The 12,960-nt window shown below is 21.4% G+C and overlaps 1 protein-coding gene across 1 annotated transcript in view; it reads left to right on the top strand.

The window, feature by feature from the left end:
* The first annotated feature begins 436 nt into the window (after positions 1-436).
* cpx (synaptic transmission protein complexin) overlaps positions 437-12,960 on the top strand; it is a 131,581-nt gene continuing 119,057 nt past the window's right edge. The window contains exon 1 of the mRNA XM_011506013.1: positions 437-575. The gene's annotated coding sequence lies outside the window, so the exon portion shown is untranslated. The remainder of the gene's footprint in view (positions 576-12,960) is intronic.

Here is a 12,960-nt window from a genome sequence, read left to right as displayed (position 1 = left end):
TATAGGGATAGGTTGAGTAGGAATAATGACTACAGAAGTGTAAGTATATAGAAGATAAACAAAGACAGAACAAAACGCCCCGCCCTCTGGAGTCGTCACAGATGCGCGGCGTCCTCGTCCATATTATTCGTCGCGCGCAACCCCTGGAGTTATTGGGGGAGCGAGGGACAGGAGTAGAGAAAGGCGCGCGCGCCTTCACAAATCGATCGTACCCTCACGCGGGTGCCGCTCGCTTGCTGGCGTGCCGACGACGACTGGCCGAGCCTCGAATGCCTTTAGTTTGAACTCGGATTCACTCAACCCACGATCGTTTGCCACGAAACTTCGCACGTACTTTCGTGGCGGAGACAGGCAGCAGCTCTTTTTCTCTCTATTTTTTTCAAGCTCTGGGCTAACCCTCATCTCCCTTCTACTATCATTCTCCTTTTCCTCAATCATTTTCTTCTTTACCCCTTAAATTTTGCTTTGAATTGGAGAACATTTTATACTGGATTTTGCTTGTACGTAAACGTTGACTATTGCAGAATAAAGGAAAGAAGAAATAGAAGTAACTTAAATAGAAGATTGCAATAACCGTACGTATTTAAAAAAATATCTATTTATATAACTACTACATCTTCTTCTTTTCTTCATCTGTTTCTTTTAATAGATCTTGTCCTTCATAATGCAAAAAATTCTCAACAAAAATGCAATCTTGTTTTATTTTACTTATAAATTAAATAAAATAATTAAAGACACTAAGGCAAAGAACTAAAAAAAGAAAAAGAAGAAGAAACAAAAACCTAAAAATAAAGAGAGTGTAGCAGGTTTGTATACAAACCCGCAATTACGTTGAAAACATGTACAGACGTACGTACATATGTTATATTTCTGCATATATAGGTGCGTACCTGTAATCGTACGTACTTCTCTGCAAATACTCATCCCTTCTTGCATATGTACATATATACATACATGTGTATACAAACGTACATACGTATGTGCACAAAAGAATAGATACAGAGAGCCATTAAAATCTGTAATACATGTATGCATACGTATTAACAGCTGAAACATCGAGAGGAAAAATACTTACATGGTTATAAAATTGAAAAAGCTCATAACTCGCGAATAAAGAAAATAGCTATTAATTATATGTTAGGCGTGGAAAGAAAGACGGAAGCAAGTTCAAGTAATCTCAAAAACGTACACAACGCCCAAAAATGCATTAATCAATTAAAGGTGAGCTTATACATTCCATTTATTTTTCTTATTCTTATACTACAATCATATTGTAACTATCGAGTTAGCTTACGCGATTTTATATTAATACAAATATGATTACTAATAAAAATAAATGCAATTAATATATAAATTATTTTTACAGGCCTGTACTCTTTTTATGACATGTTTAGAAAAGTTTCGTTAAGGTATTTAGAGCTATTAAAATTATTTATTATAAAAGTATGATGATTTATTTAGTTCTACTATTTAAATTATACTATTACTAAATACATGTTAATACCTAATAACTTTTTCATATTTTATTCTATAACTGATTTGATTAAAAACGGCAGTAAATATGTAATCATTAAATAATTTAATTAGTTCTTTATATTTTTTATTAAATGTTTATATTTATGTTTATATTTATATTTTTGTATTATATGAATTATAGAATTTCTTTAAATAATAAAGTCATTTGAAAAATAAAATAATTTAATTTAACTGAATATAAAATCATAAAATGAAATCATAATGAAAATAGAATCATAACAAATTATAGATATTTTACTATATTTTAACAAACATATATAATTAATTGTTAATTTATAATAAATAGTTACTTACATATAAATGAATAAATAAATAAATATATATATATATATATACATATATTTATATACTATTTCTAAATATATAACGAATATCTTGTCGTGTGTACAAACATTTATTATTATTATTTATTTGTTGTTATTGATAAAAAAAAATTTTTTTTTAGTACTTTAATAAATTACATTCATCTTTGTACAAGAAAAAGTCTTAATTCAACAGATATTTTCGTATTTAAATTTCATCACAATTAGTTTTTATTTATTTTTATATGATAAATTGTTTATCAGCTCTATAACGTTCAAATCGTTATTTTATTTATATTTTATTTAAAAAATTTAGGTATATTTTTGTACGTAATTATACAATACAATATTAGTAAATGCGAAAAATGTTAAATTATATTATATGCATATACAGAAATGTACATCTATGTTTTTTTAATATTGAATAGCTAAAATATCAAGAAAATATATGTGCATATCTGTTTAAGTTTCTTAGAAATTTTATCGATTTAATCGCTTAGGCTAAATATCTCATTTGGCATTTAGTTACAATTGCAAAAAAAATTTGACCAAATTTATTTCAATTATTATTTGTAAGCGATATGAGTATTATTATTTATTTATGAATTAAAATTACGAGTTTTTATATAAGTTTGTATAAACAATCTTTTTGACAATCTTTCTGCAGAACAGAACTATTTTTATATTTTCATTATCTATGTTTTTGTAAACAAAATATGCATTTAATTACATACATCAAAAGACATAATAATACATTCAAAATAATATTTACAGTTATCTTTCATTGTAAATATAGTTTTTAACATTACAAAATATTAAATACTATTGTTTATAATTACGAAATACATGATTACAAAGCTTTGAATATATATATATATATTGAAGTTATTAAAAATGTACTCATTGTTAATGAATTTCAATTATACCAGACGTAAAGAGTAAATTTTGCAATTTAAAAATACCATATATATTTATTTGCATCAGTATTTTTTAATATGTTTCTATAATACTGAATTTTTTGTGGTGTATCATACTGGTAAAAGTAAGAAAATAATGTGTGAGACTATTTGATTTTTATTTACCATGTGGTTTCCTCGTTTTTGTCTCAGCCAACAGTCGCAAAAGTTTCCGAAATATTTGTTAGCTTTTACCCATAGTAGTCATTGTCATTAAATTCAGAGAAGTCAATACTTAAAAAGAAAAATAATATTTCATTTTTCATTTCATTTTCATTATTTTTTTATGAAATATAATTTTAATCAATCATAAATATAACTGAAAGATTTACTTGTTAATATATATATATATATATATATATATATATATATATATATATATATATATATATATAAATACATAGATGAATAAATCTACTTTAAGTTAATCAGCTCTAACATTATATAAACGTTTTCTTAATCATTATAGATTATGCATTTAAATTATAATGCTTTGTTTTCTTATTTATATCAATTCATTATACTATAAAAAGTATATTTCTTTATAAATCATTTTAATAAAATAAGCTATTAAAGAAAAGTATTTAAAAACTTCTTGAAAAAATGAAAAAATGAAAAAATAGACTATTCAAAACTATTTTAACAGTTTCGTTATGAGTCATATAAAAGTTGAATTCGACATTAAAAAATATAATACAGTAATACCACATTTTATTAAAATTTGTTTGAATGTAAATAATAATGATCCACATAATACCTTTGTGAGAAAGTAAGTAGACTAGAAATAATTTAAAAAATTATGCAATTATTTTTTAGTCTCTCGAGTAAGAATAAATCAACTATTCGAGACCATCAATTTTTTATCCCTATTAGAATAGAAATCAATTGAATACTCTTACACTTTAACAATCATAAATCAACGATGTAAAATAATGATTAATATTGTGAAAAAATTTATATTTCAATAATTTTATGTCAACTTTATTTCAGATAATTTATAAATAATGTTCATTGACATTCTTGAGAAAATGTGGTTATCATTAAAAAACAACATATGATCGTATTATAGCATGGAAATAATATATTAAAAGAGTAATAAAGTGAGCTTCATCATGATAACATATAAAAAATTTCTTTTGATACAATAACCAAAAACTAAATAAATTACAATTTTTATGCTTATCTTATTATGAATTGAATAAATAATATTAATATTCAAACTTAAATAGAAAGAAATAAGGGAACATATTTTTAAACAGTAATGGAAATGCGATTGCAAATAAATAATTTAGAGAAGTAGAGCAAATTAAGGTATTGAAATAATAATATATTATTTTTAAATATTATTCACCTCAACATTAGACTAATATTTAAGTTTTAATAAATTAAAAATATTTATGATTAATAAATTTAATTTAAATATTCAGGTTTAAAAATTTTATTCATTTATGAAGGCCATTATTTTATTAAGACAAAATATGCGATTTTACCCTACTATATCTTTTCATTGTATTCTAGTTTTTTTGCTTTTTATTTATAATGATAAAATTATATCCTTAATTAAATAGATGTAATTTAATTAATTTAAAATAAAAATAAAATTTTTACAATATGATTGAAGTTATTAATATTTATATTGGATATAAAATAAAACGTTTTGAAAACTATTTTTATCCAAAGGAGACTTCATTTCACATAATAATAGAAATGAATGAAAATTATGAGAAAAAATTATCACATCTATATTTTTAATAAGCACAATTTTAAAAAGACTAAGAAAAATTAAAACAAATAAGTGTATAAGACATTTTGATGTATCTTGTATTATTAAGCATGAATTTCAAAAAAGTATTTATATTCCTTCTTATTTTCGTCACTGATTTATGTGTAATATTTGCAATACGATATTTAATCTAAATGTGTAGTATGATATATAGTGTCTCGTGACCTTGGTTTTTATGCCAGAGGTTTATTGATTTTTATGTACATGTATACATGCGCGGATGGGTGTACGATTACTTTTATGTGTTGATGAAAATATTGAGGTTAAGTACTTTTTTCTTTTTTACTGCATGACCCCCGCTTAACTAATAAAAGAATGAAATTTTTTACTAATAAAGCAAGAAAAATTACATCTATACTTATTATACAAACAATACATATACGTTGATGTTAGTTGGTGGATATTTTTCTATTTCACAAATCTAGAATTTAAATATAGAATAATGTTTATATTATAGAGATGATGTAAAGAAAGAACTAATTAAGCCGTTATTTATTAGATTTATTTCTATATTATAATTTATATATATATATATATATATATATATATATATCAATGTCACAACTATAAATATAATATATCAATTACGACAGTGTATTAATAGATTTATAGTTTGTTCAATAATGAATGGAGGTGAAAACAACTCCTACTTTTAATAAAATATTAAAATTACTGAAATATTAACATAAAAATTTGTATTTTTTTGCATTTCTATGATTAGATCTTTTAATTCGATATTTTTATTTTTTATATTATTTAAGCTGTTAAATTATGAAAATAACAAATAAACAACAGTTAATAAAAATATCTAGTTCAAAATATATAATGATAAGTAAACATCTATTTTATATAAAAATTAGTTACATTATATTATAAAAATTTTTTATAATTTTTATCAATTTGTTATAAAAATCGGTTAATATGGTGAACTATAGGCTGACCAAATACCGATTTGATCTACTACGGAATAGAACATAATTTAGATTATATAATAAAAATTGCTTAAAGCATTTTAAAATTTCATATATATTTACAATATTTGCTATTTAATAGATAATTAATATTTAATTGAATATTATATATTAATGTATTGTATTTGTTATTTCATTTGTAATTCGATATTAAATTGAATTTCCGAAGAATTGAAAATCAATAGAATTGTTTGAATTAAAATAAATATGTTTTACACATATTATATTTTACAATTTATGCATGAAAAAAACATGGATATTTTCAATATTTTATATTACAATAAATTATTTTAATTTTCGTTATATAAAAGGTGATTTAACACGGTATAAATATTTTTAAGAAATATGAAAATATTCTTGGAAAATTTATCTATACAAAATAATAAAATATACTAGTAGATTCCTGTGTTGTATAATTCAGTTATTTAATTTGCTGTATTATTTTATTATTTTTAAGCTGTATACAAATAAAAGTTTTTTCTTTCTTATAAAATTCACTTTTTTACTGTTATCTCCTTATTGTAATTTAAAGAATAAAATACAAACTAATTATTAATTACTATTACAGAATTATAAAATTAGTGAATTATATTTGATGTGATGATATTATAAAGTGTTTGTTGTTGAATTATCATTTTTTTTTTTATTAATCTAGTACTAATTTGATGAATCAATTATTTATAATATGTAGTAAATTGTAAGACATATAAATAAAAAACATATAATATAAATGATTAATTAGCTAATAAATTGGTACAATTAAATGAGAATACAGATCATTCGCTCGGGTTAATTATTTTCCTAAATAAAACTAAAATCTCCAGATAAAGTTCTTATTATAATACAAGGCAGTCAAATTTCTTCTCGCATAACTAACTGTTTACTCACTCGATGAAACATGAATGTATACATGAAAATTTGTTATGTGTTATACGTTTGCTCCTTTTATTCTTTTGTAGATATACAACACAATTCTGTAATTTTCTGTGATTAAAGCCATTTCTAAAAACTTCATTAATTCTTTTTATAGAATTCTTTAGCATTCGTTATAGTGTTTACTTTTATCAGTGACTCTATGTGCACATATCAAATAAAAAATAATCTGGTTTGCTTACAAGATAGAAAATATAAATTATTATTATTTCTGAGGGTCGTAAAATCTCTACTTATAATTTCCTTTTCTGGCTTCATATGTCTAAATAGAAAACTAAAATAAATCACTTATCATTATTTATTCATAGTAAATCAGTGCTTTTTATAAACTTCAGATATAATGTAATATAATTTCAAAATAAAATAAAATCTTCACAGATAAACTTCTACTTATGCCTACAAAACTTACGTTTCTACAATTAATATTTATTTTATGAAATTGTAGTTTAAATGTACGCGTATACTTTTAAAAAAATCTATAATGCTTATATATGTAAACATTTATTTTAATTTTAAAAATATAATAATATAAAATCATAAAAATGTGTAATATACATTATACACAATTTTTATTTTTCACTAATTTTTAAAAGATTTATATTTAATAGCTATACTATAAATAAATTAATTTGTAGTAAAGTATGTTATCAATTTCAATCCATGAATTTTCAATAAATATTCATTCAATTTATTATTCATTCAACAAAAAACTTGTAAAATTATTAAATTTATAACTAAACACAACTTGCTTATTTTTCAATATCAAATTTATTCACTGTACCTAATACTACAGAAGATAATTCATCCAATAATTGACCTTGAAAACAGAGTAAAAAGAAAAAGTTCGATAAAATAGTATAATTACACCATTATATATTTGTTAAAAATTAATTTAATATAAATAAAACTATTTTAACAGAAAAACATTATTAAATCTTAAGCTTACAATTCATGTTTATATGAACATCTTTATAAGAATTTATTTATATAAAAAAATATAAAATTAGTTGTTGAATTCATTTGAAATAAAGGAAATAATGTAAAGGAAATCAGCGCTAAGATATAAATTTATAATTGTACTAAAATAATGATTTTAAAAAGTGTCGAAAAATTTAGAAAGCTCAATATTTTAAACAAACATCCACTTATTTCGATACTTGATACTAATGTTATTATCCTCAAGAAGCAGATAAATTTAATTAAATTTTTAATTGAAGTTGTATAATAGATATCGTATAATATTTAATCAAACATATTTTCGATTTTTATTTTTATTACATTAATAAATATAATCTAATTTTTTATTTAATGGATATTAAGTAACTCTATATATTAATTTTATTATATATATTAAAAATATAAAAGATTTTGAATATAGTACAAGAGCCAATTAATATACTAACATAATATACTTGAAATTTCTTTCCGAAGTTACTACATTTTTTTTTATTTCAAGTTAGTTTTGATGACAACTATATTATATATATGAATATCGACAAAGAGAAATTTAATTCCAAAATTTATGTGAAGGAAGAGTTTTATATACTGTAACGGAAAATATTGTAATTAATGTTATTTTATTTCGAATATGAATTCGTATTATTAAACTTTTATATAAATTGTTCGTAATATCTTATGTTTAAAATGTATTATAAGCTTTTGGAATTATGATTTATAACTTTTGTATTATATAATATTATATTAACGCTACAAGATAATAAACATCGTTATAAATTCCAACCAATATAAATTTTTCATATAAAAATTAAATAAACAATAATATATATATACATAAATATATATATTTATTTTAAAAATTAAAAAAAGAATGCTGTATATAATATAATTATATATATCGTATAATGATATAGTGGCATATAAGGTTACATAATGTTAGTAAATTCGTATAGAGTATGAAACTTTAATTTAGTAGACTAAAGCAAATGGGAAATATACAGATTTAACTGATCATATAAAAATCATATCAAAATTATAATCTTAAAAATAAAGTGTTAGAAACTATATTGAACATCGCATTCTATAAATTACTACCTTTCTTATTGCATTTAGTTTTGATAATTGTACATTGATGTTATGTTAGTAAATTTAATCTAATTTTTATTTATAGAAATTTGAATTCTTTAATGACAATAAAATAACTAATTTAATTTGATAGTAACTTTAATGTAGTTTTTATATAGATATTAAACATTCTTATTTTAAGTATTGCCTACTTTTAAGAATAATTAATTTTCATGCTTTGAACATAACAAAAAAGCCTTGATCAATCAAGGATTTAATGACTGATTATTTGAATTTAGTATATTTTTATAGTGAAAATCATCATCTATGTTTAATAGCTATTACAAATTTTTAATTCTGGCCTATTTTGATAAATAAATATCATTTATCAAAATTTTACGATTGCTATTTTAAAATATTGAGACATCATTCTATAATATCATGATGAAAAGATATTTAAGTTTAGAATTATTTAGTATCATTATTTGTTTGAAAGCATACGATCCGTGTAATCATAAACTTTATTGAAAAACACGGTAGTAGTTAAATAATTTTTAATAAATTATAAAACTTTTTATAATTTTAATATTTGTTTAGAAAGTGATCATTGATTATTACAGAAAGTTATGTTTAGATGAAAATACGAAAAATGTAATATTTTGTAATGATTTAATAAGATTTTCATGCATATATTATTATTTGTATTTTAACATAAAATACAAGGAAATATTAGAATAGGAACTCGATAAATTTTTCATTATTATAAGAATATATTATATTAATACATCATGATATACATAGATAACCTTATTACATGTTGTTTATCAATCTCTTTTTTTCACTCGCATATATATATTTATATTTGTAGTTATTTTTATATATTTTATTTGTATATATTATTTGTTTATATAATAGTAGTTATTTGTAAAACCTATTCTTTTTAGAATTTGAAAAGAACTATTTAATATCTCTTTACCCCTTTCTAGAATAAAATACGATGATCTATTTCAGACATAGTGAAATATCATCGTGATCATATTTTTTTGGCTTTTATAAACTCTGATAGTTTTCTTTATTTGAACGTTTATCAATCTTTATTTTAATGAAAGCAGTTGTTTAGTTTTCTTGAAGAGTCTTTATACAAAAATATAGTTGTATATAGCTTAAAATTTAAATAATTAATGAATGAAAATATATTGCATAAATACAATTTATATTCTAAAATATTATTTATTTAAATTTATTTAACTATACAATAAAAATATCAAGAAATTATACTTTTTAAATTTATAAATTTATAAATGTTTTTATTTATATGTATCATTTATTTGAATTCGAATTTTTATTGTATAAACGCATTAAATTTTTATTTTATTCAATACACTAAATTATAGAAACACAAAATAAAAATATTATTCTATGAAGTAATGAAATATAAAAATTGAACCAAACTTAATATTTAGATTGTTCTAATTAAATAAATACACAAATCGATAATTATGAGACCCTTTATACATAAAAAATTATTATACATTGATATATATACATATTTGTAATAAAGAAATATATGTTGATAATAAATATTATATGATCATTAACAAATTAATATTTACATAAAATGTATATGTCATTTTATTAAATTTTATATTGAAGAATAAATTTGAATACGTATAGGAAAAATAATTTTTGTGTAGTGATAAGCCATTACTGTTAAAACTAATATATCTTAAATTATTATGAAATTTCTATTTATTATATTATTGTATATAGATAATATATTTGGTTTTTATATAGATTTTTTTTATATAGATAGACGAATTTTCTTTTCTTTGCTCCCTCTTGCTCTCCCTTTCTCATCTCTCTCTCTCTCTCTCTCTCTCTCTCTCTCTCTCTCTATCTATCTCTCTATCTCCTTCTCTTTCGTAGAAAGTCATGATTTATCCGAATAATTGGAGTGGACAAATGAGGTTGAGTTTGCTCTGCTGCGGTCTCATTCATCATTTGATGCCACTGGCTACATTGCTCCGAACCGGATATCTGCATAGAACTCCGAATAATGACATCATTATTTCCTCTATTCACCATTTTCCCCGTTTTATCTCAGAACGATGGTAGAAATACCTTTAATATGTAGTAAATCGCAGTATAAATCTTCAAGTAAACTTACTCAGGCAACTGTTTGATAATATTTTAATATTTTTGTTCTTCTAATCATTTGAAATAGAATTTTTATTTTAGACTTTTGATATAAATCTGACTAACTTAGTTTTCCTAATTGAATGATTTCGAAAGGTGCAGTAGTTCAAAAAATTAATTGTATGCTAAAATTTATTAATAATTTAAAAAGTAAATATGTACTTTAAAGAGATTAATAATTTTTATTAATTAACATTGACTAACTTATATATGGTTATTTATGACTTTACATTATTATTGATAATAATAAGAACCATGAATAAACTTCACAATTAAGAAATCGCAAAGTATATAATAATATTATTCGAGAAATCTTATTATTAAATAAAATGTATACATTAAAAAATTAAACAATTTTGAGAAGTTCATATTTAGAAAATTATTCGGCAGATATTTACTCTACAGGACACTAAATTATATAAACTAAATAGCAAACAACAATGAATCCTCATTTATAATAATAATAAAGTGAAATAAATAAATATAGAAAGTTCTATATCTATGCTAGCTACATCACTCAATGTGCAGTTTTAAAGAACGTTTATTTTTACAATAAAAAAGAATTTGAGATAGAAAAAAATGCCATCAGTAATTATTATATAATATATTTGATGCAGAGGAATAAACAGTCTGCTCATAAAAGGATTGAATAGGAGGTTGTTTGCAGAAGCTTTCATAAAAATTTGATTTTTTATTGAACCAAAAAAATTTATACATCAAATGATATTAACAGCAAAAGATCTTACGCGAAGAATCTTTACTAGTATTCTTAGAATACGCACATTTGCTGTTAAAACAACAAATAGCACGAAAACAACCTTTTCATATTGACATTATTCTTATAACGTGTAAATAAAAATTTGACAATACAAAACTTAAAAGATTAATTCAATTTAACAATTATAATTCATAATTTAGATTACAGGAGTAATGACAATTATATTTATTAGTTTTTAAAAATTAATAATTGTATTTTCATATTTAATAATTGTATATTTGTAAAAAGCAATCTGTTTAATAAAAATATTAACTTCATACTGATCTTTACATCTTTAAATTTCTCAAATATGTTGCTCCTTTAATACGTACCTACATACCCGCAGATGAAATAATGTATCAACATAATTATAAGAAATATATAATATTGATTTTCTCTTATTCGATTATTATTATTCAATGTATTCTTAACTGTTATAATTCTTCAAATTTATAAGTACAACAGTCATAACCAAGATAGTGGTATTTTAGAATAATTTTTATTTCAAAATATCGTATTTTAGGTAAAGATATTTATAATTCTATATTATAGTAGTAATTAATGGTTTAAAAGATCTTGATTCTTGATTGCATATTGGTTTCAGTTTAGTAAAGCTCGTTTTTCTTTATAAAAATTCTAGATAATATTTTCAATTTACGTTCCGTTTGTTCTTAAACAATAAAGATTCTAATAACGCTAGTTAGGAATAAAATAAATTTCATAAAACTAATATAAGCCGAGCAAATTCCATTAGCAAACTTTTCACAATTTTAAAATTAATATTTTAATGCATAATTTTCTTGAAATTTAAAAAATTAAAAATGCATTCTTAATTACTGGCATTTTATTCTAATCAATAATATTCAAATAATTAAAAATAATAATGAAAAGATTATAATAATTAATAAATAAATATATTTTATTTTAAGATTCTTTGAGCATGACCTTATAAATTGGATATATTAATCAGCTTGTAATACTTGACAACCCCTAATATGGATTTAATAGATACCAATGTAATTAAATTCATTACACATCTGTAGTTATCCATTTTCGTAACTTTCCTTACAATCATTGTTAACACATGTATAGCTATTTCAATTATTCTAATTCCTAAGGAAAGACTAAAAAGATTACAAGTATGAAATACTGAATTATTTTACATTATAATTATTAGTATATTATATTTTATACATTGAATCGATGTTTTATTTCCTATCTTTATTATTGTAAAACACAAATAAGTTTTTAATAAAAGCAGCATTTTTATTATAAAGAATTATTATTATTTTTTTTTTATTAGTTTCAATGTAATGTCATATTAATATCGACACATTGAATACAAACAGGAGCGAACTACTAGAATAAAAATATTATTATATTTATTCATAACTAAGCTTAAAATATCAACTGAATTAGTATAATTTAATTTTTTACTTTCCCGTTTTACTAATTTATTTGTAATCTATTATAATAATTATTGGAATTTAACGTATTTTTCTTA

Source organism: Ceratosolen solmsi, unplaced genomic scaffold (assembly GCF_000503995.2).
Source record: "Ceratosolen solmsi marchali unplaced genomic scaffold, CerSol_1.0 scaffold10, whole genome shotgun sequence".
Lineage (NCBI taxonomy): Eukaryota > Metazoa > Arthropoda > Insecta > Hymenoptera > Agaonidae > Ceratosolen > Ceratosolen solmsi.
The sequence above is the reverse complement of the archived record's forward strand: the minus strand, read 5'-3'. Positions and strand labels throughout refer to the sequence as shown.